The 23,113-nt window shown below is 35.9% G+C and overlaps 1 protein-coding gene and 1 pseudogene across 5 annotated transcripts in view; both read right to left on the minus strand.

The window, feature by feature from the left end:
- SPATA6 (spermatogenesis associated 6) overlaps positions 1-23,113 on the minus strand; it is a 160,915-nt gene that overhangs the window by 13,719 nt on the left and 124,083 nt on the right. The gene's annotated exons all lie outside the window — the stretch shown is intronic.
- LOC105705135 (nuclear inhibitor of protein phosphatase 1-like) lies at positions 13,826-14,627 on the minus strand (annotated as a pseudogene).

A 23,113-nucleotide genomic window follows, 5' to 3' on the forward strand; every position in this document is an offset into this window, starting at 1 on the left:
TGTGGATCTCTTTGAGTTTATCCTACTTAAGAGTTTATTGAGCTCCTTAGATAACAATTTTCTTCAGTTTGGCAAGGACCATTATTTTTCTAAATATTCCTTCTGTCCTTTCCTTTCCCCCTCTTTTTTTGGAATTATTATTACAGGTACGTTGGCATGCTTAATGGTATCCCACAAATCCATATGTGTTCATTATTTTTATTCTTTTTTCTTTCTGTTTCTCACATTTGACATTTTTGCTATTTTCTATGTCTATTTTCTACGTCTATTTTCTACTTCTCCATTGTTGCCTTCTTTTGTTTCGGAAATTTCCCATTGTCGATTTTAATTTCCTAAACATTATATTTTTGAGACATTGTCTTAGTAGTTTACACAAGGATACAAGCATTTTAACATGCACCTATGACTTACAAAGGAAATGACTTACTTATTAATCATAAGCCAAAATGCAGTAACAAGCCAGAAAAGGCAACAATGAAAGGTAAGGTAATTTGAATGAAAGTATGTGGTTTCCCCAACCTTGTATGGGCAGCCTGTTCTTCATTTCTAATAGACACATACAAGGACATTACAAATAGTATTCTGAAGAGACGGCTTTGTTAACTATATCATTCACAGTTAAGTTTATATGTATGGTAATTTTATATAATTTAATATCAAATACCTTTCTCAACTACTAGCCAATATCGTTGTGTTCCTTAGTCAAACAAGAAGAGGAATAAATAGAACTGATAACAAAAGGAACTAGTAAACACAAATAAGGATTAGTATTAGTAAGGGGTTCATTCACTTTATATAAGAAATCAGCTGAACACACATTGTGAAGAAAAATGATTTTAAAAACTTGCTGATGGCATGAAACTAGGAAGAGAGCATTAATGTAATAAATAATAGAGCTTGTTTAAAAATTGCAGAAAATATGCATACAAATTTAGAATTGTTATGGTTTCTCAGTTTTATCATTATGAAGTAACCTTTATTTCCATAACTGCTTTTTTTTTTCCCCTTTAACTTTTTTTGGTCTACTAGTCATATAGATACAACCACTTTCTTTTAGTTAGTGCTTTAATGGTATATATTTGTCCTTTTATTTTCAGCCATTTCTTATTATTAGATCTTTTTCTTGAACAGTATATTATTAGATGTTCCTTATTTTTACCTATTCTGAGAAGTCAGTGAAGTGGAACATTTAGTCTATTATCAAAAAAAATGTAATTGCCTATAGTGAGTGTGAAAGACTTGGCAAAGAAAAGAAATAAACAGGATAGCTGTCTTAAAGGGAGTGAAAATACAACCACTAAAACTATTCCTGTAGAGTAGGGATATCATAGAGGGGAATTCAGACCTGAGAAACAAAAAGGAACAGATTAGCTTAAAGGTTATTCCTTTCAAATGTTCAGACTATATTTTGTGACATTTTATATATACATATTCTATACATGTACCCGTCTTTTGTAAGAGTCCCTGTATAGAGTATTTTTTCAAAGGGCAAGTTATTCAAAAACAAGGAGGCAACAAGCATTACACCTTATTATAAGCTATTAACTACTTATTGGTCTTCTCTGATTTGTTGCATATCTTGTAATTTTGTGTTGAAATCTGGAAATTTTAAGTAATAGGATGTGACATAACTGGAATGAATATTTCCTTATTTACCTTCTGTCTGTTCTATCCACTGGTGAATGTGGGATACTGACATCTCTATTACATTGCATATCTATTTCTTCCTTCTGTCAGTTTTGCTTATATTAGGATCTCTTTTAGGTGCATGTATATTAGTAATGGTCATATCTTCCTCATTGTTTGACTCTGTTGACATTATAAAATATTTTTATTTGTCTCTAGTAAGAAAAAATTCTCTTAAAGTCTATTTGTCCAATAGTTGTTTAGCCACTGCAATTCTCTTAGGTTGTTTGAATGGTATGTTTTTGATTCCTTTTACATTCAACTTATTTGTGCCTTTGAATGTAAAGTGCATCTCTTGTAGACAGAATATAATTGAACCATGATTTTTATCCAGTCGCCAATATTCTACCTCCTAATTGGAGTGTTTAATTTTTTTTGTTAAGACAAAGTCTCACTCACTCTGTCACCCAGGCTAAAGTGCAGTGTCGAGATCTAGGCTCATTGCAACCTCAGCCTCCCAATTTCAAGCAATTCTCCTGCCTCAGCCTCCCAAGTACCTGGGACTACAGGCACATGCCACCACGCCCAGCTAATTTTTTGTATTTTTAGTAGAGATAGGGTTTCATCGTTTTAGCCAGGATGATCTTGATCTCCTGACCTTGTGATCTGCCTGCCTCAGCCTCTCAAAGTGATGGCATTACAGGTGTGAGCCACCGTGCCCAGCCCTAATTTTTTAAATATCATGAATTACCTATAAGATTTACATTTGCCATTTTGCTATTTTCTATGTCTTTTTTCTTCTATTTCTCCATTGTTAACTTCCTTTGTGTTACATATTTTCCAGTGCTCATTTTTAATTCCCTATACACAATATTTTTGAGACATTTTCTTAGTAGTTTCCACAAGGATAACTTCTTAATACAGAAGAATCTAAGTTTAGATGATACCAACTTAATTTCAACAGGATATGGAAACTTTGCTCTTATGTATTTATAATCTCTCACTTTTATTTAATTGCTATTTTTACACCAATTACATCTTTATATAATATGTTCCCAACATATAATTATTGTTTTGTGAGATCATCTTTTAAATCAGATAGAAGTAAAGAGTTACTAGCAAAAACTGCATTTAGTCTATCTTTTATATTTACCTAGTTACCATTATCATTGCTCTTTTTTTTTGGAGACGGAGTTTCGCTCTTGTTACCCAGGCTGGAGTGCAATGGCGCAATCTCGGCTCGCCGCAATCTCTGCCTCCCGGGTTCAGGCAATTCTCCTGCCTCAGCCTCCTGAGTAACTGGGATTATAGGCATGTGCCACCATGCCCAGCTAATTTTTTGTATTTTTAGTAGAGACGGGGTTTCACCATGTTCACCAGGATGGTCTCGATCTCTTGACCTAGTGATCCGCCCGCCTCGGCCTCCCAAAGTGCTGGGATTACAGGCCTGAGCCACCGCGCCCGGCCTATCATTGTTCTTTATTTCTTCCTGTGAATCTGAGCTACTGTCCAGTGTCCTTTCACTTCCTTCTGAAGGACTCCTTTTAGTATTTCTTGTAGTGCAGATCTGCTAGTGATAAACCTGGTTTTGAGAATGCCAATTTATCCTATATTTTTGAAAGACAGTTTTGCTGGATATTCATGGTTGACAGTTCTTTTCTTTTCAGTACACTGAATATGTCATCACATTGCCTTTTGGACTCCATAGTTTCTGATTTAAACCAGTTTAAAATCTTATTGAGGAACACATTAATGTGATGGATACCTTCTCTCTTGCTGCTTTTAAAATTCTCTTTTTGTCTTTGGCTTTTTTTAAATCACTTTTTTCTAGATTTAGGGTCTAACTCTGTCACCCAACCTGAAATGCAGTGGCAAAATCATAGCTCACTGTAGCCTTGAACTCCTGGGCTCAACTGACTCTCCCGCTTCAACCTTCTGAGTATTAGGGATTACAGGTACTTGCCATGATGCTAGGCTTAACTTTGGCTTCATTCTTATGGTTTATGATGAATCTCAAGTGTGGATTTCTTTGAGTTTTTCCTACTTAAGAGTTTATTGAGCTCTTTAGATAATATTTTTCTTCAATTTGGGAAGGACCATTATTTCTCCAAATATTCCTTCTGTCCCTTTCTTTCCCTGCCTTTTTCTGGAATTCTTATTACAGGTATGCTGGCATGCTTAATGGTAATATCCCACAAATTGTATGTGTTCATTATTTTAATTCTTTTATCTTTCTGTTCCTCACACTGAATTACCTTACTTGACTTGTCTTGAAGTCCAATCGTATTTTCTTCTGCCTGTTCAAATGTGCTAATGAGTCCTCCTAATACATTTTTCATTTCTGGAGTTTTTCACTTCAAAACATTTTCAATTCTGAATAAGGTACTTGTCAACTTCAGAATTTTTATTTGGTTATTTAAAAAATAGTTTATAACTTTTGATTGAAATGTTATATTTTATGAGACATAATTCTAACACTTTATTTCTTCAGAAATGCTTTCTTTTGGTTCCTTGAATAAATATATTTAACATAACTGATTTACAGTCTTTGTCTATTGAGTCCAATGTGTAGGATCCTCAAGGACAGTTTCTAGTCATTGCTTTTTTATCCATTTCCACTGTTTATTGTTGTTTATTCTAGTTCTTAGTTTCATGATTTTCTTAGTTCTGCAAAGTCAATATTCTTTTTCGGGGGTGATCACTGATATCTCTATTCTGTTAGCTGAGACATCAAGTAATGATTGGATAGACATTTCTATAAATCCTTAGAACCATCAAGTCTCCCAGTATATGCTGAGTGGCTCTATATTTTGGGAGTACACTTTTAACAATTAGCCTAACCTTTAACTTCTTGTTTATGCACAGCCTTAAGGTAGGTTGGAATCGAAAGCTTAGGGCCTTGTCTTTTCTAATCAAATACATAGCCCTGGACATATGCACAGTTCTACAAATATGAGTGGTCTTCTAAAATCCCAGGAATATGTGATAGCTTTTCAAAGCTTTATTGGTCTATTGTTTAATTCAACTGCTATCCACCATTTCTGTTTGCAATGAGGTTAAACAATCTCCCCTCCCCTCCCCTCCCCTCCCTTCCCTTCCCCTCCCTTCCCCTCCTTTCCCCTCCCTTCCCCTCCCTTCCCTTTCCTCCCCTCCCCTCCCCTCCTTCCTTCCTGATGGAGTCTGGCTCTATTGCCATGCTGGAGTGCAGTGGCGTGATTGATCTAAGCTCACTGTAATCTCCACATCCCAGGTTCGAGTGATTCCCCTGCCTCAGACTCCCGAATAGTTGGGACTACAGGCACGCACCAAGCCTGGCTAATGTTTTGTATTTTAGTAGAGATGGAGTTCCACCATGTTGGCCAGAATGGTCTCTATCTCTTGACCTGCCTAATTCGGACTCCCAAAGTGCTGGGATTACAGGCGTGAGCCACTGCACTTGGCCAATTGTTTCTTTTAAAAATGACCTCCATGGCAAAAATTTTGCACTGGGAGAGCTCTCACTCAAAGTGGGGTCTTCCAGGCAATCTCCAGACAGGTCAAATGGTGACAATTCTCTGCGAATGGTCTTTGAAGAAACCCTAACTTTATTTTACCTCTGACAGTGCCTGCCAAAATTTTGGTTTTCACTGAGAATGTGGCATGTCGTTTTATCAAGCCTACTATGCAGCTAGAGAGCAGGAGATGGGACTAGGTCAAGTCAAAATGCCACAAAATTTACTGCCCCTACCAATACTCAGCTGTTTTTCATGCTGAAGCATTTGCTTGAGTTTCTAGAGATAAAGCCTATAAACCTGTGACAGCCCCCTAGGACTGTGGTCCCAAGGAGTTTTTTACTCTCATGCTGTATTAGTCAGGATTCTCCGGAGAAAACAGAACCAACAGGATGTATGGGTGTGTATAGTTTGAAGACATCGATACTTCATTTTTCAGCAATGAACAGAACAATTAGGCAGAAGATCAACAAGTAAATGGAAGACCTAAATAACAATATAAATCAACTAGACCTAACAACATCTATAGAACATTCCACCAACAATAGCAAAATACATATTCTTTTCAAGTGCATATGAAAAATTCTCCAGGAGAGATCATATGTTAGGCTATAAAACAAGTTTCAAAAAATTTAAAAGAACTGCAATCATATAAAATATGTTACCTGGCCACAATAAAATGAAATTAGAGAATAATAGCAAAAGAAAGTTTGGGTAATTAATAAATATGTAGAAATCAAACAATACACTACTAAATGACCAATAGGTCAAATAAAACATCACAAGGACACTGGAAAATACTTCAAGAGAAATTTAAATTAAAACAAAACATACAAAACCTGATAATGAAAATGAGGTAGTGAGCCTAGAAAAACATGGCTGTAAACACCTACATGAAAAAAAGAAGATCTCAAATCAATAACCCAAAACTTTCACTTCAAAAACTAGAAAAAGAATGTAAAACCAAATCCAAAACAAGTAAAATACAAACATTAGAATGGAAATAAATGAAATCAAGAATAGAAAACTGGATAAAACCAATGAAAAACAAAGTTACTTCTCCGAAATCATAAAATATTTGGTAATGTTTAGTTAGGCCAACAAGGCTGTAATAATTAAAATCAGGAAGGAAAAATGGGACATTACTAGAGGTCTTATAAAAATAAAAGGATAATAAGAAAACATATGGAATACTTGTAAACCAAAATAATTACAGCAGTGTCTACAATTGTATCTATAATGAAAAGAACAAATTAGTAGAAAGAAAAAGCTGTTTAAACAGACCCAAGAAGAAACAGGAAATCTGAATACACCTATAACAAAGAAAGAGACTGAATTAGTAATCAAAAAAACTTAACACAAAGAGCTCAGAACCAAATGATTTCATGGTGATATATTCAGTCAGCATTTAAGAATGAACACCAAATCTTTACAACTTCTTTCCAAAAATTTAAGAGGAAGAAGCACTCACCAACTCAGTCTATAAAGTCATTATTCCTTTGATACCAAAAGCAAAGATACAAAGATAACACAAGAAAAAAACCTGAATACCAATAAATTTTATGAATATGGATGCAAAACTTCTCACTAAAATACCAGCAAGCCAAATCAAGCAAGACATAAAAAGGATTATACACCATATCCAAGTGAGAATTATCCAAACAATGCAAGGTTGACTCACACGCAAGGCTGACCCATAGGAAATTCAATCAATGTAATACATCATATTAATAGAATAAAGGACAAAATGATAGATCATCTCAATAGATTTAGGGAAAACATTTGACAAATACCAATGACACTCAACAAACTAGGAGTAAAAGGGAACTTCCTCAAGATAATAAATGCCATCTATAAAAAACATACGGCTAATACCATACTTATTTGTAAAGGAGTGAAATCTTTCCCTTAAGGTCAGGAATATAACAAGGATGGCCACTCTCCCCACTTCTATTCAATACTATATTGGAAGTACTATCCAGGACAATTAGCCAAGAATATGACAAAAGAAATCAAGATCAGAAAGGAAATCAACATGTTTCTACTTGCAGATAAGATGATTCTGTATTTAAAATATTACACACACACAAAAACTATTAGAGCTAATAAGTTCAGCAAGACTGCAGGATATAAGATTAACATATGAAAATAGATTGTATTCCTAAACACTATCAAATCAATAAACAATCTGAAAATAAAATTAAGGAAACAACACCATGTACAATAGCATCAAAAATAACAAAATACTTAGGTGTAAAACTTGATTTAAAAAGCTTAAAATGAACACCGAACTACAAAACATATTTAAATAAATAAAAGATGACCTAAATAAAATTTTAAAGTCCTATCTTCACAGATCAAAACTTATTTAAATAATTATTATTAAGAAAGCAATATTCTCCAAAATGATCTAGAGAGCCAACACAATTCCTATACAATTCCAGCTGCAGCTTTCTTGCAAAAATTGGAAAGTTTATCCTAAAATTCATACAGAAATGCAAAGGACCTAGGATAGTTATTTTTGAAAAAGAAGAAAAGTTGGAACACTAACAACTGCTGATATCAAAATTTACTACAAAAGCTATTATAAGCAAAATAGTATGATAATAGGAAAAGGACAGATATATAGATGAATGAAATAGAACTGAGAATCCAGAAATAAACCCATACATTTATAGTCAACTAATTTTTTTATAATGATGCCAAGAGAACTGAATAGGGGAGTAATCTTTTTTATTATTTTTTACTTTTAAAAAAGAATTTTTAAATTATACTTGAAGTTCTGGGGTACATGTGCAGATCGTGCAGGACTGTTACATAGGTGGTTTGCTGCATCCATCCCCCAATCTACATTAGGTATTTCTCCTAATGTTATCCTTCCCCAATCTCCCCACCCACTGCTATCCCTCCCCATCTCCCCCATCCCCCAGCAGGCCCCAGTGTGTGATGTTCCTCTCCCTGTGTCCATGTGTTTTTATTGTTCAACACCCACTTATGACTGAGAACATGCAGTATTTGGTTTTCTGTTCTTGTGTCAGTTTACTGAGAATGATGGTTTCCAGCTTCATCCACGTCCCTGCAAAGAACATGAACTCATCCTTTTTTATGGCTACAAAGTATTCCATGGTGTATGTGTGCCACATTTTCTTTATCCAGTGTATCACTGATGGGCATTTGGGTTGGTTTCAAGTCTTTGCTATTGTAAAAAGTGCCGCAATGAACATACGTGTGCATGTGTCTTTATAAGAGAACAATTTATAATCCTTTGGGTATACACCCAGTAATGGGATTGCTGAGTCGAATGGAATTTCTATTTCTAGATCCTTGAAGAATTGCCACACTGACTTCCACAATGGCTGAACTAATTTACACTCCTACCAACAGTGTAAAAGTGTTTCTACTTCTCCACATCCTCTCCAGCATGTGTTGTGTCCTGATTTTTTAATGATCACCATTCTAACTGGAGTGAGATGGTATCTCAATGTGGTTTTGATTTGCATTTCTCTAATGACCAGTGATGATGAACTTTTTTTCATATGTTTGTTGGCTGCATAAATGTCTTTTTTTGAAAAGTATCTGGTCATATACCTTGCCCACTTTTTGATGGGGTTATTTTTTTCTTGTAAAATTGTTTAAGTTCTTTGTAGACTCTGGATATTAGCCCTTTGTCAGATGGGTAGACTGCAAAAACTTTTTCCCATTCTGTTGGTTGACAGTTCACTTTTTTTTTTTTGAGATGGAGTCTCACTCTGTTGCCCAGGCTGGAATGCAATGGTGCAATCTCAGCTCACTGTAATCTCCGCCTCCTGGGTTCAAGTGATTCTTCTGCTTCAGCTTCCTGAGTAGCTGGGACTATAGGTGCGTACCACCACACCTGGCTAATTTTTGTATTTTTAGTAGAGATGGGGTTTCACCGTATTGGCCAGGCTGGTCTCAATCTCCTGACCTCATAATCCGCCTACCTCAGCCTCCCAAAGTGCTGGGATTACAGGCGTGAGCCACCACACCTGGCCAAGAGTTATCTTTTTTAAAATGGTGCCAGGATAACCAGATTTCCATATGAAAAAGAATTAATTTGGACCCTCTAGCTCATACAAAATACAAAAATCAATTCAAAATTGATCAATGAACTAAATGTAATGGCCAATATTGTAAAACCATTAGAAAATATAGGCATAAATTTTCATGTCCTTAAACTAAACAACAATTTCTGAGCTATCCAAAGCAAAAGCAACCAAAGAAAACACAGAAAAGTCGAATTTCATCAAAATTAAAAAACGTTTATGCTTCAAAGCACAGTATTAGGAAGGCAGAAGACAACCTGCAAATGGAAGACATATTTGCAAACCCTATTATCTAAGAAGGGACTTGTACCAAGAATATATAAAGAGCTCTCAAAATCCAATATGACAGATAACTATAAGTGGCTAGTGAGTGCCTGTCTCATGGAGAGCATTCAAAATAGCAAAGAAATACTAACAATTCAAGTAGATTGTCTAAGAGAGCATAATGAAATTCACCAGAGAAGACATGGTAATCATGGAAAGAAGACAGTGAAGTCAGGTAGCCCTGCAAGCAGGACCACCGCAGAACTGGGAAAAGTTCCCTAATGCAGGGAAGGGACTGGTAAGTAAGAGATTCTTGGTATTACACCCTCCCATCACAGAACTTTGTAATGCTAGTCAATGCAGAGCCCTGTTGGTCCTGCACCCCTACTCTAACACAGTAAGCTGCCTGGAGATTGTGTACGGGCACTGCTCAAGCCCATGTGGAATCCCACAGGCTTGTGATCCCTGAGTATCCTGGTGCCAACTGCTGCATCCCACCAAGGAGGAAGGCCAGGCACTTTCACATGCCCCAAAGACAGACACCGCAGTCACAGTATGGAGAAGAGGACAAACTATGCACTGCACAACTTCCCACTTCTACTGCTCCCTGCAGAAAAAGGCACCCCTGCCTCAGTGTCATGCTCCCAGTGCAGCCACCCTTCCCCACCTGTGGACTAACACTGCAATGCAGCATTTCTCTGAGAACCCAGTCCCCAGAGGCTGTTGATGGGTCCTTTGTCTCCTACAACAGTCACCACCACTGCTCAAATAGTCTCAAAGGGACAAATCTAAGAGTTCCTTGGCCTTAAAGAAGTGGTAGAAAAAGAGATGGGGTAGAAAGTTTATCCAAAGGGATAGTAACAGAGATAGTAACTTCCAAAACCCAGATAAAGATATTGGTATTCAAGTACAAAAGGGTTATAGAACACCAAGCAGATTTAACCCAAATAAGACTACCTCAAGACATTTTATAATCCAATTCCCAAAGGCCAAGGATAAAGAAAAGATCCAAAAAGCAGCACGGAAAAAACAAGTAACACACAAATGAGCTCCAAAACATCTGGCAGCATGATGACTTCTCAGTGGAAATCTTACAGGCCAGGAGAAAGTAGCAACATATATTTAAAGTGGAAAAGCTTTTATTGTAGAATAGTATATCTGGCAGAAAGATCTTTCAAACATTAAGGAGAAATAAAGACTTTCCCAGACAAACATGAGCTGAGGGACTTCATCAACAGCAGACCTGTCCTATGAGAAATGTGAAAGAGAGTTCTTCAGTATGAAAGAAAAGGATGTTAATGAGTAATAACAAATCATCTGAAGGTATAAAACTCATTGGTAATAGTAAGCACAAAGAAAAACACAATATTATAACACTATAGTATATAAACTACTCATATGTTCTGTAGAAATACTAAAAGATGAACCTATCAGAAATAATAAAACAACAACTTTTCAAGACATAGACAGTAAAGTAAAATACAAATAGAAACAACAAAAAGTTAAAAAGCAGGGAGATAAAGGAAAGTGTAGAGTTTTTATTCATTTTCTCTTTGCTGGTTTGTTTATGAAATCAGTGTTAAGTTGTCACTACTTTAAAACAAAGGGTTATGACATGTTAACTTCAAATCTAAAAACATACAATATAACACAAAAAATAAAGAGCAAGAAATTAAAACACACCATCAGAGGAAATCTCCTTCACTAACAGGAAGACAGGAAGAAAAGAAGGAAGATAAGACCACAAAACAACCAGGAAACAAACAAAAATGGCAGAAAAAGCCTTTTCTTATCAATAACAACACTGAATGAAAATGGACTGACTTGTCCACTCAAAAGACATGGAGTGGTTAAATAAATTACAAAAAAATACCCAACAATTTGTTGCCTACAAGAAACACACTATACTCATAAGGACACACATAGACTGAAAATAAAGGAATGGGAAAATATTTCATGCAAATAGAAATCAAAAAAGAGCAAAAGTAGCTGTACTTATATCAGACAAAATAAATTTCAAGACAAAAATTATAAAAAGAGACAAGTTCACCATATAATGATAAGACAATCTATTAAGCAAGAGGATATAACAATTATAAATATATATCACCCAACACTGGAGCACCCAGATATATAAAGGAAATATTATTATAGCTAAAGAGATAGATCCCAATACAGTAATAGATAGAGACTTCAGTATTCCACTTTCAGTACTGGACTGATATCCAGACATAAAATCATCAAAGAAATATCAGACTTAATCTGCACTATAGATTAAATAAACCTAATAGATATTTACAGAACAGTTCATCTAAGGGCTGCAGAATACAGATTCTTCTCCTCAGCACATGGATCATTCTCAAGGGTAAACCATTATGTCAGGCCACAAAATAAGTCTTAAAAAATTGAGATTATATCATGTGTCTTCTCTGACCACAATGAAACAACACTGGAAACCAGTAACAAGAGAAATTCTGGAAACCATACAAACAGATGGAAATTAAACAATATGCTCCTGGATAACCAGTGGATCAATAAATATATTAAGAAAAATTTTTTTTAATTCTTAAAGTAAATGGAAATACAACATATCAAAACCTATGGGATACAGCAAAAGCAATACTAAGAGGAAAGCTTATAGCAGTAAGTACCTACATTTAAAAAGATGACAAGTAGGTGGGGGAAAAAAAAGACAAAATACTTCAAATGAACAACCTAATCATGCATCATAAAGTACTAGAAAGTCAGGAGTAAATCAAAGCCAAAATTAGTAGAAGAAAGAAATACTATAAATAAATAAGTAAAGTTGAATTGAATAAAAGAAAAAAAATGAAAAGTTAACTTTTTGAAAAGATAAACAAAATAGACAAACCTTTAGCCAAACCAAGAAAAAAAAAAGAGAGCAGACCCAAATAAATAAAAACAGAGATGAAACAAAAGGCATTGCAACAGATATGGCAGAATTTCAAAGGAGCATTAGAGGCTACTACGAGCAACTGTATTCCATAAATTGGAAAACCTAGAAAAAAATGTACAAATTTCTAAACACATACAACTTACCAAGATTGAACCATGAGGAAATTCAAAACTTGAACAGATTCATATATAATAAGATCAAAACTGTAATAAAAATGTCTCCTAGCAAAGAAAAGCCCAAGGCCCTATGGATTCACTAAATAACTTTACCAAACGTTTATTTTTATTACTTTACTATTATTTTGAGATGGGATCTTGCTCTGTTGCCCAGGCTGGAGGACAGTGGTGTGATCACAGCTCACTACAGCCTTAAACGCTTGGCTTCATGCAATTCTCCCATCTCAGCCTCCCAAATAGCTAGGACCACAAATGTATGCCACCACATCTGTCTACTTCATTATTATTATCATTATTTGTAGAGACAAAGTCTCACCATGTTGCCCAAAGTGGTCTCAAACTCCTGGGCTCAAGAGATCCTCATGCCTTGTCCTCCCAAAGAGCTGGGATTACAGAGATGAGCCATCATCTACAACCCAAACATTTTAAGAACTAATACCAATCCTACATAAACTATTCCAAAAAATAGAGGAGGAGGGAGTATTTCCAAACTCATTCTATGGTACAGTATTACCCTGATACCAAAACCAGATAATGACATATCAAAGAAAGAATACTACTATGGGCCAATAACCCTGATGAATATTGACATAAAAACTCTCAAGAAAATATTAGCAAACCAAATTTGACAATACATTAGAAAGATCATTTATCATGACCAACTGAGATTTATTTCAGGGATGCAAGGATGGTTCAACATATGCAAATCAATCAATGTGATACATCATGTCAACAAAATGAAGGACAAAAACCATGTAATCATTTCAATTAATACTAAAAAAGCATGTCATAAAATTCAACATCCCTTCATAATAAAAACCCTCAAAAAACTGAGTATGTAAGGAACATACCTCACACAATAAAAACCATATATAAAAGACCCACAGCTATTATCATACTGAGTGAGGAATAACTGAAAGTCCTTCCTCTAAGATCTGTAATATAGCAAAGATGCTCACTTTCACCACTGTTACTCAGTATAGCACCAGAAGTTCTACCTAGAACAACCAGACCAGAAAGAAATAAAGGGCATCCAACTTCATTGGAAAAGAAGTCAATTTATCTTTCCTTGCAGATGACATAATTTTATATTGGGAAAAACCTAAAGACTTCACCAAAAAACATAACTGATACTGCAAACATGGAAACTTTTTCTCCCTAGTTCATGAGCTCCCCAGCACCTACCACCCCATTCCCACCCAATCCCACCCTTCTTCATGACCAAAAACATCAAATCAGTAAGGATTGAAAATATCATATCAGAGGGTTTCTTGCCTGGCCCGCCTCTTTCGCACTATGTTCCTGAATCAACCAACTGAGGGATCCACATCCTCTGAGTTGATGAGCTCATCATCCTTGGTCACCCATGAGTTCTTCCTCTTCCTTTTTGGTCTTGGAATGTCTAGATTTCCCTCCTCAATGGTAAGGGTAAAATCTACTTGTTGTGGGTAGTGTTGAACTATTCAAGTTATCAAGTTTAGTTTCCTCCTCTGGAAGCCCCAGTAAGTCCTTCAGTTCATCATCCTCTTCACACATCTTCTCAACTCCTTCCACAGCTGATGGCAATGCCTGAGGCTTCTCATACAGAGTGTATGCCCTTGTGGATGCATCAAATGAGGCCCTGGAATCGTAAGCCCTTGAGTTCATCATCCTCTTCACTCATCTTCTCAACTCCTTTCACAGCCCATGCCAATGTCTGAGGTTTCTCATGCAGAGTGTATACTCTTGTGGATGCATCAAATGAGACCCTGGAATCAATGGAAATTTGCTGAGGCTTGTGAGGTTCCAAATGAACGCGACCCAAGAAGGTGTCGTATGTACTGTTGAGATCTATCAGGAAAACCCTCCTCAGATGTTTGTGGTAAAAACAAGTGCAGCATGGACCGAGAGCAAGACTCGTGGTCAATAGTAAAGTCACACAAATCAGTTTTTCCCAAATAAGTAATACTTCTTTTCAACAATAATTAGTTTCTCAAGTTAGTTTGTCTCGTTTGACAACATCCAGATGTAAACCAGGAGAGGGTTTACCTGCCCAGGTCAGGCAGTGGAGCAGCAGGAGGCTAGAACCAGAATTCACGGCTGCTGCCATTTTGTATTTCCCCCTCCCATTTGGTGGGCCCAAAGTAAAAAATTAAAAACAATAATAAAAAGAAAACAATGTACAAAACTTAGTTACATTTCTATAAACCAATAAACTTCAGAGAGCCAAATTAAGAATTCAATCCCATTTTCAATAGCCACACACACAAAATTACACCTAAGAATACATTTAACTAAGGAGGTAAAAGAATTCTACAAGGAGAACTAAAAACAGTGTTAAAAGAAATTGTAACTGACACAAATAAAAAAAAAAACCGATGCTCATGATATGTTAGGATCAGTAACATTAAAATGACCATAATACCCAAAGCAATCTACAGATTCAACACAATTCCTATCAAATTACCAATGTCATTTCTCAAAGAATTAGGAAAAATAATCATCATAAAGTTGATATGAAACCAAAAAAAGCCTGAATAGCTAAAGCAATCCTAGGAAAAAAAAATCTAGAAGCATCACATTATAAGACTTTAACTTATATTACAAAACTATAGTAACTAAAAGAGCATGGCACTAGAACAAAAAGAGACACATAATCAATGGAACAAAATAGATAACCCAGAAATAAAGCCACATGCCCACAATTAACTTTTACAATGTTGACAAAAACAAACAATGGGGAAAGGAGAGCTTACTCAATGATAGCACTGGGAAAATTAGCTAGCCATAGGCAGAATTAAACTTGAACCCTTATCTCTCACCGTATATAGAAATTAACTCAAGATATAATAAAGACTTAAATGTAATGCCTGAAAGTATAAAAAACCTGGAAGAAAACCTAGGAAAAACTCTACTGAATAAACAGAAATAGAAAAATAGGACTTAAACTAAAAAGGTTAGAAGTACAACAAAATATATAATCAACATAGTAAACAGACAACTTACATAGTAGGGGAAAATATTTGCAAATTATGCCTTTGACAAAGGACTAACATCTAGAATCCACAAATGACTCAAACAACTCCCACACGTACTAAAAAAAAGAAAACCCAATTAAAAAAAAAAAACAACAGGTTTGAAAGGGATGGCTGGCAAGATGGTTGAATAGGAACAGCTCTGGTGCACAGCTCCCAGCAAGAGCGACACAGAAGGCAGGGGATCTCCACATTTCAAACTGAGGTGATTCCCAGGCAAGCAGGACTTGGAGTGGACCTCCAACAAATGCCAGCAGACCTGCAGCAGAGAGGCCTGACTGTTGGAAGGAAAACTAACAAACAGAAAGAAATAGTTGCAACATTAACAGAAAAGACAATCACTCAGAGACCCCATCTAAAGGTCACCAACTTCAAAGATCAAAGGTAGATAAATCTAGGAAAATGGGAAGTAACTAGCGCAAAAAGGCTGACAATTTGAAAAACCAGAATGTCCCTTCTCCTCCTCCTCCAAGGAATCACAACTGCTCACCAGCAAGGGAACAAAACTGGACAGAGAATGAGTTTGATGAACTGACAGAAGCAGACTTCAGAAGGTGGGTAATAACAAACTTCTCCAAGTTAAAAAAGAATGTTCTAACCCAATGCAAGAAAGCGAAGAACCTTGAAAAAGGTTAGACACAATGCTGACTAGATTAACCAGTGCAGAGAAGATCATAAACAACCTGACAGAGCTGAAAAACATAGCATGAGAACTTTGTGAGCAAACACAAGTTTCAATAGCTGAATCGAATAAGCAGGAGAAAGGATATCAGAGATTGAAGATCAATTCAATGAAATAAAACAAGAAGACAAGATTAGAGGAAAAAAAGGAAAAAGAAATAACAAAGCCTCCAAGAAATATGGGATTATGTGAAAAGACCAAATCTACATTTGATAGGTGTATCTGAAAGTGATGGGGAGAATGAAACCAAGTTGGAAAACACTCTTTAGGATATTATCCAGGAGAACTTCCCCAATCTAGCAAGACAGGCCAACATTCAAATTCAGGAAATAGAGTGAAGACCACAAGATATTCCTCAAGAAAAGCAACCCCAAGACACATAATTGTCAGATTCACCAGGGTTGAAATGAAGGAAAAAATGCTAAGGGCAGCCAGAGAGAAAGATCTGATTACCCACAAAGGAAACCCCATCACACTCACAGCGGATCTCTTGGTAGAAACCCTATAAGCCAGAAGAGAGTGGGAAACAATATTCAACATCCTTAAAGAAAAGAATTTTCAACCCAGAATTTTATACTCTGCCAAACTAAGCTTCGTAAGCAAAGGAAAAATAAAATCTTTTATGAACACGCAACTGCTGAGAGATTTTGTCACCACCAGGCCTGCCTTACAAGAGCTCCTGAAGGAAGCACTAAACCTGGAAAGGAACAACCAGTACCAGCCACTCCAAAAACATACCAAATTGTAAAGACCATCGACACAATGAAGAAACTGCATCAACTAACGGGCAAAACAACCAGCTAGCATCATAGTGGCAGGATCAAACTCACATATAACAATATTAACCTTAAATGTAAATGGGCTAAATGCCCCAATTAAAATACACAGACTGGCAAATTGGATACAGAGTCAAGACCCAATGGTGTGCTGTATTCGGGAGACCCACCTCATGTGGAAAAACACACATAGGCTCAAAATAAAAGGATGGAAGAAGATTAACCAAGCAAATGGAAAGCAAAAAAAAAAAAAAAAAAAAAAAAAAAAAAAAAAAAGGCAGAAGATGCAATCCTTGTCTCTAATAAAACAGATTTTAAAACAGAGATCAAAAGAGACAAAGAAGGGCATTACATAATGGTAAAGGGATCAATGCAACAAGAAGAGCTAACTATCCTAAATATATATGCATCCAATACAGGACCACCCAGATTCAAAGAGCAAGTTCTTAAAAACCTATAAAGAGACTTAGACTCCCATACAATAACAGTGGGAGACTTTAACACCCCACTGTCAATATTAGACAGATCAATGAGACAGAAAATTAGCAAGGATATCCAGGACTTGAACTCAGATCTGGACCAAGTGGACCTAACAGACATCTACATTACTCTCCACCCCAAATCCACAGAATATACATTCTTCTTAGCACCACATTGCACTTATTCTAAAATTGACCACACAATTGGAAGTAAAACACTCCTCAGCAAATGCTAAAGTATGGAAATCATTACCAATGGTCTCTCAGACCATAGTGCAATCAAATTAGAATTCAGGATTAAGAAATTCACTCAAAACCACACAACTACATGGAAACAGAAAAACCTGCTCCTCAATGACTACCGGATAAATAACAAAATGAAGGCAGAAGTAAACTGTTCTTTGAAACCAATGAAAATGAAGACACAATGTAACAGAATCTCTGGGACACACTTAAAGCAGTATGTAGAGGGAAATTTATAGCACTGCATGCCCACAAAAGAAAGGAGGAAAGATCTAAAATTGAGATTAAAAGAACTAGAGGAGAAAGATCAAACAAATTAAAAAGGTAGCAGAAGACAAAAAATAACTCAGATCAGAGCAAAACTGAAGGAGATACAGAAACAAAAAACTCTTGAAAAAAATAAATGAATTCAGAAGCTGTTTTTTTGAAATGATCAACAAAAATAGATAGACTGCTAACCAGACTTCTAAAGAAGAAACGAGAAGAATCAAATAGATGCGATAAAAAAAGTTAACAGGGATATCACCACCAATCCCACAGAAATATAAACTACTATCAGAGATATAATAAACATCTCAATTTAAATAAACCAGAAAATCCAGACGAAATGGATACATTCCTGGACACTTACACCCTCCAAAGACTAAACCAGGAAGAAGTCGAATCCCTGAGTAAGACCAATAACAAGGTCTGAAATTGAGGCAGCAATCAATAGCTGACCAGCCAAAAACAGTACAGGACCAGATGGGTTCACAACCAAATTCTACCAGAGTTACAAAGAGGAGCTGGTACCATACCTTCTGAAACTATTCCAAACAATAGGAAAAGAGGGAATCCTCCCTAACTCATTATATGAGACAAACATCATCCTGATACCAACACCTGGAAGAGACACAATTAAAAAAGAAAATTTCAGGCCAAGATCCCTCATGAACATTGATGTGAAAATCATCAATAAAATACCAGCTAACCAAATTGAACAGCACAACTAAAAGCTTATCCATCACGATCAAGTTGGCTTCATCCCTGGGATGCAAGGCTGGTTTGACATATGAAAATCTACAAACATAATCCATTACATAAACAGAACCAAAGACCAAAACAATATGATTATCTCAATAGATGCAGAGAAACCCTTTGACAAAATTCAACAGCCTTTTTGCTAAAAGCTCTCAATAAACTAGGTATCGATGGAACATATCTCAGAATAATATGAGTTATTTATGACAAAACCACAGCCAATACCATACTGAATGGGAAAAACTGGAAGCATTCCCTTTGAAATCTGGCACTAGACAAGGATGCCCTCTCTCATCACTCCTATTCAACATAGTATTGAAAGGTCTGGTCAGGGCAATCAGGCAAGAAAAAGAAATAAAGGATATTCAATTAGGAAAAGAGGAAGTCAAACTGTCTATTTATAGATGACATGATTGTGTATTTAGAAGACTCCATTGTCTCAGCTCAAAATCTCCTTAAGCTAATAAGCAACTTCAACAAAGCCTCAGGATACAAAATCAATGTGCAAAAATCACAAGCATTCCTATACACTAGTAACAGACAGAGAGCCAAATCATGAGTGAACTACCATTCACAACTGCTACAAAGAGAATAACAGAGGTGCATTGGTGGTTCAGTGGGAGAATAAAATACTTAGGAATACAATTAACAAGGGATGTGAAGGCTCTCCTCATGGAGAACTACAAACCACTGCTCAAGGAAATAAGAGAGGACACAGATGGAACATTCCATGCTCATGGTTGGGAAGAACCAGTATCATGAAAATGGCCATACTGTCCAAAGTAATTTATAGATTCAATACTGTCCCCATCAAGCTACCATTGACTTTCTTCACAGAATTGGAAACAACCACCTTAAATTTCATATGGAACCAAAAAAGATCCCATATAGTCAAGACAATCCTAAGCAAAAAAAATAAAATGCTGGATGCATCACGCTACCTGACTTTAAGCTATACTACAAGTCTACAGTAATCAAAACAGCACAGTACTGCTATCAATACAGATATTTAGACCAATGGAACACAACAGAGGTCTCAGAAGTATCACCAAACATCTACAACCATCTGATCTTTGACAGACCTGACCAAAAACAAGCAATGGGGAAAGGATTTCCTATTTAATAAATGGTGTTATGAAAACTGGCTAGCCATATGCAGAAAGCTGAAACTGGATCCCTTCCTTACACCTTGTATAAAAATTAACTCCAGATGAATTAAAGATTTAAACACAAGACCCAACATCATAAAAACCCTAGAAGAAAACCTGGGCAATACCATTCAGGACATAGGCATGGGCAAGGACTTCATGACTAAGACACCAAACACAATGGCAACAAAAGCCAAAATTGACAAATGGGATCTAATTAAGCTAAAGAGCTTCTGTAGAGCAAAAGAAACTATTATTAGAGTGCACAGGCAACCAACAGAATGGGAAAACATTTTTACAAGCTACCCATCTGACAAAGGGCTAATATCCAGAATCTACAAAGAACCTAAACAAACTTACAAGAAAAAAACAAACTACCCCATCCAAAAGTGGGTGAAGGATATGAACAGACACTTCTCAAAAGAAGACATTTATGCAGCCAACAAACGTATGAAAAAATGCTCATCACCACTGGTTATTAGAGAAATGCAAAACAAAACCACAATGAGATACCATGCCAGTTAGAATGGCGATCATTAAAAAAAAAAAAAAAATCAGGAGACAACAGACACTGGAGAGAATGTGGAAATATAGAAATGCTTTTACACTGTTGGTGGGAGCGTAAATTAGTTCAACCACTGTGGAAGACAGTGTGGCGATTCCTCAAGAATCTAAAACTAGAACTACCATTTGACCCACCAATCCCTTACTGGGTATATACCAAAGGATTATAAATAATGCTATAATAAAGACACATGCACATGTATGCTTATTGAGGCAGTGTTCACAATAGCAAAGACTTGGAACCAACCCAAATGCCCATCAATGACAGACTGAATAAAGAAAATGTGGCATATACACACCATGGAATACTGTGCACCCATAAAAAAGGATGACTTCATGTCCTTTGCAGGGACATGGATGAAGCTGAGAAAACATCATTCTCAGCAAACTGACACAAGAACAGAAAACCAAACACTGCATGGTATCACTCATAAGTGGATGTTCAACAATGAGAACACTTGGACACAGGGAGGGGAACATCACACACTGGGCCTGTCGATGGCTGGGTGGCTAGGAGAGGGATAGCAGGGCACTGGGGGACTAGGGGAGGGATAGCATTAGGAGAAATACCTAATGTAAATGATGGGGTGGACACAGTAAAGCATCATGGCACGTGTATACCTATGTAACAAACCTGCACATTCTGCATTAAAGTATAATAATAATAATAATAATAAATAAAAAGTAAAAAAGCCTGTATCTTGGGCTGTTATAAACAAACAAACAAAAAGAGTACAGAATGTGTCTATACCCATTCAGGTAATACAAACACACACACACACACGGAAGAGATCTCAGCAGACATTCCTCAAAAGAAGAGACCTGAACAGACAGTCCTCAAAAGAAGAAATACAAGTGGCCAACAAACACATGAAAAGATGCTCAATATCACTAATCATCAGAGAAATGCAAATTAAAATCACAATGAGATACCATCTCACAGGGACCAGAATGGCTACTACTAAAACGTCAAAAACAACAGAGGTTGGCATGAAGATGGAGAAAAGGGACCGCTTATACAGTATTCTTGGAAATGTAAATTAATTCAATTTCTATGGAAAACATTATGGTGACATGTCAAATAACTAAAAATAGAACTACAATTTGACTCAATAATTCCACTAGTTGGTATTTACCCAAAGAAAAAAAAATAATTACATTAAAAGACACCTGCACTCATTTATTCATTATAGCACTGTTGATAACCAAGTCATGGAACTTGGGCAATGAAAATGTGAGATACACACACACACACACACATACATACACATACACACACATGCACACACCCCCCATGAAACACTATACAGCCATACAAAGAATAAAGTCATGTCCTTTGCAGTAACACAGATAGGGCTAGAGGCCAATATCCTAAATGAACTAACTCAGAAACATAAAATCAAATACTGCATGTTCTCATGTATAAGTGGAAGATAAACAACAGCTGCACTGTTCATAAAGATGAAAAGAATAGATATTGGGGTCTCCAAAAGTGGGAAGGAGAAGAGGGCAAATATGGGTTGAAACATTACCTGTTGGCCACAATGTTCAATATTGATGGTTACACTGGAACCCCAATTTCCACATTACACAGTATATCCATGTAACATACAATGTACCTCCTGAGTCTAAAATTTTTTAAAGTTTTTTAAAAACTCAATAAAAACACAACCACATTTTTAAAACAGAAAATCATTTGAATATATATTTCTCCAAAGAAGATATACAAATTACCAATAAGTAAATGAAACAATGCTCAACATCATTGGTAGGGAAATGTACATCAAAACCCCAATAAGACACCACTTCATGCACACTAGGATGGCTATCATCAGAAAAGAGAGCAAACAACCAAGTTCAGCAAGGATGCCAGGTGAAAAGGCAAAATGATATGCCATTATAAATAATACTTAAGCAATTCCTCAAATGGTCAAAATAGATTTATCACATAAATGTTGACAGTAGTATTATTTTTAACAGCCACAAAGTGGCAATGATCCAAACTAACTGATCCATCCATCAACTGATGAATAGATTAAAAAAATTGGTCATTATTTATACAATGAAATGCCATCCAGCCATATAAAAAATAATATAAAGTGACATATACTGCAACATGGGCAAACCTTTAACATATTATGTTAAACATAAGAGGCCAGTCACAAAGACCATATATTGTATGATTCAATTTATATGAAATGTGCAGAATTGGCATCTACAGGAATTGGATTGTTGCTGCTTAGAAATGGAGGAGCAAATGAGGAAAGGGTAGAATGATACTTGACTCCCAGTGGTTACAAAATATCTTCTCTGTGGGGTGATGAAATGTTTTGAAAATTAGATGTGATTTTTTTGAATATAGTAAAAGCCATTGAACTGTGTGCTTAAAATGTGTGAATTGTATGTGAATGATATCTCAACAAAGCTTCTTTTAAAAAAAATAAAAAGCCTTTAGAATTGAGTAATAAGTGACATTAGATTTTATTATCTCAGGTAGAAACACATTTATTTTACAGATAAAAAGAGGGCAAATAATTCATTATTTTTTGACAGTGTTTACTGTAAGTATAGAAAAGATCTAAACACCATAATAAACATGAAGTACCTGTACTTACACAGAATACTTCCCTCTACATTTTATACTTGTTA

This window comes from Aotus nancymaae, unplaced genomic scaffold (genome assembly GCF_030222135.1).
Source record: "Aotus nancymaae isolate 86718 unplaced genomic scaffold, 86718_ANA_hifiasm-v0.15.2.pri h1tg000007l, whole genome shotgun sequence".
NCBI classification, from domain to species: domain Eukaryota; kingdom Metazoa; phylum Chordata; class Mammalia; order Primates; family Aotidae; genus Aotus; species Aotus nancymaae.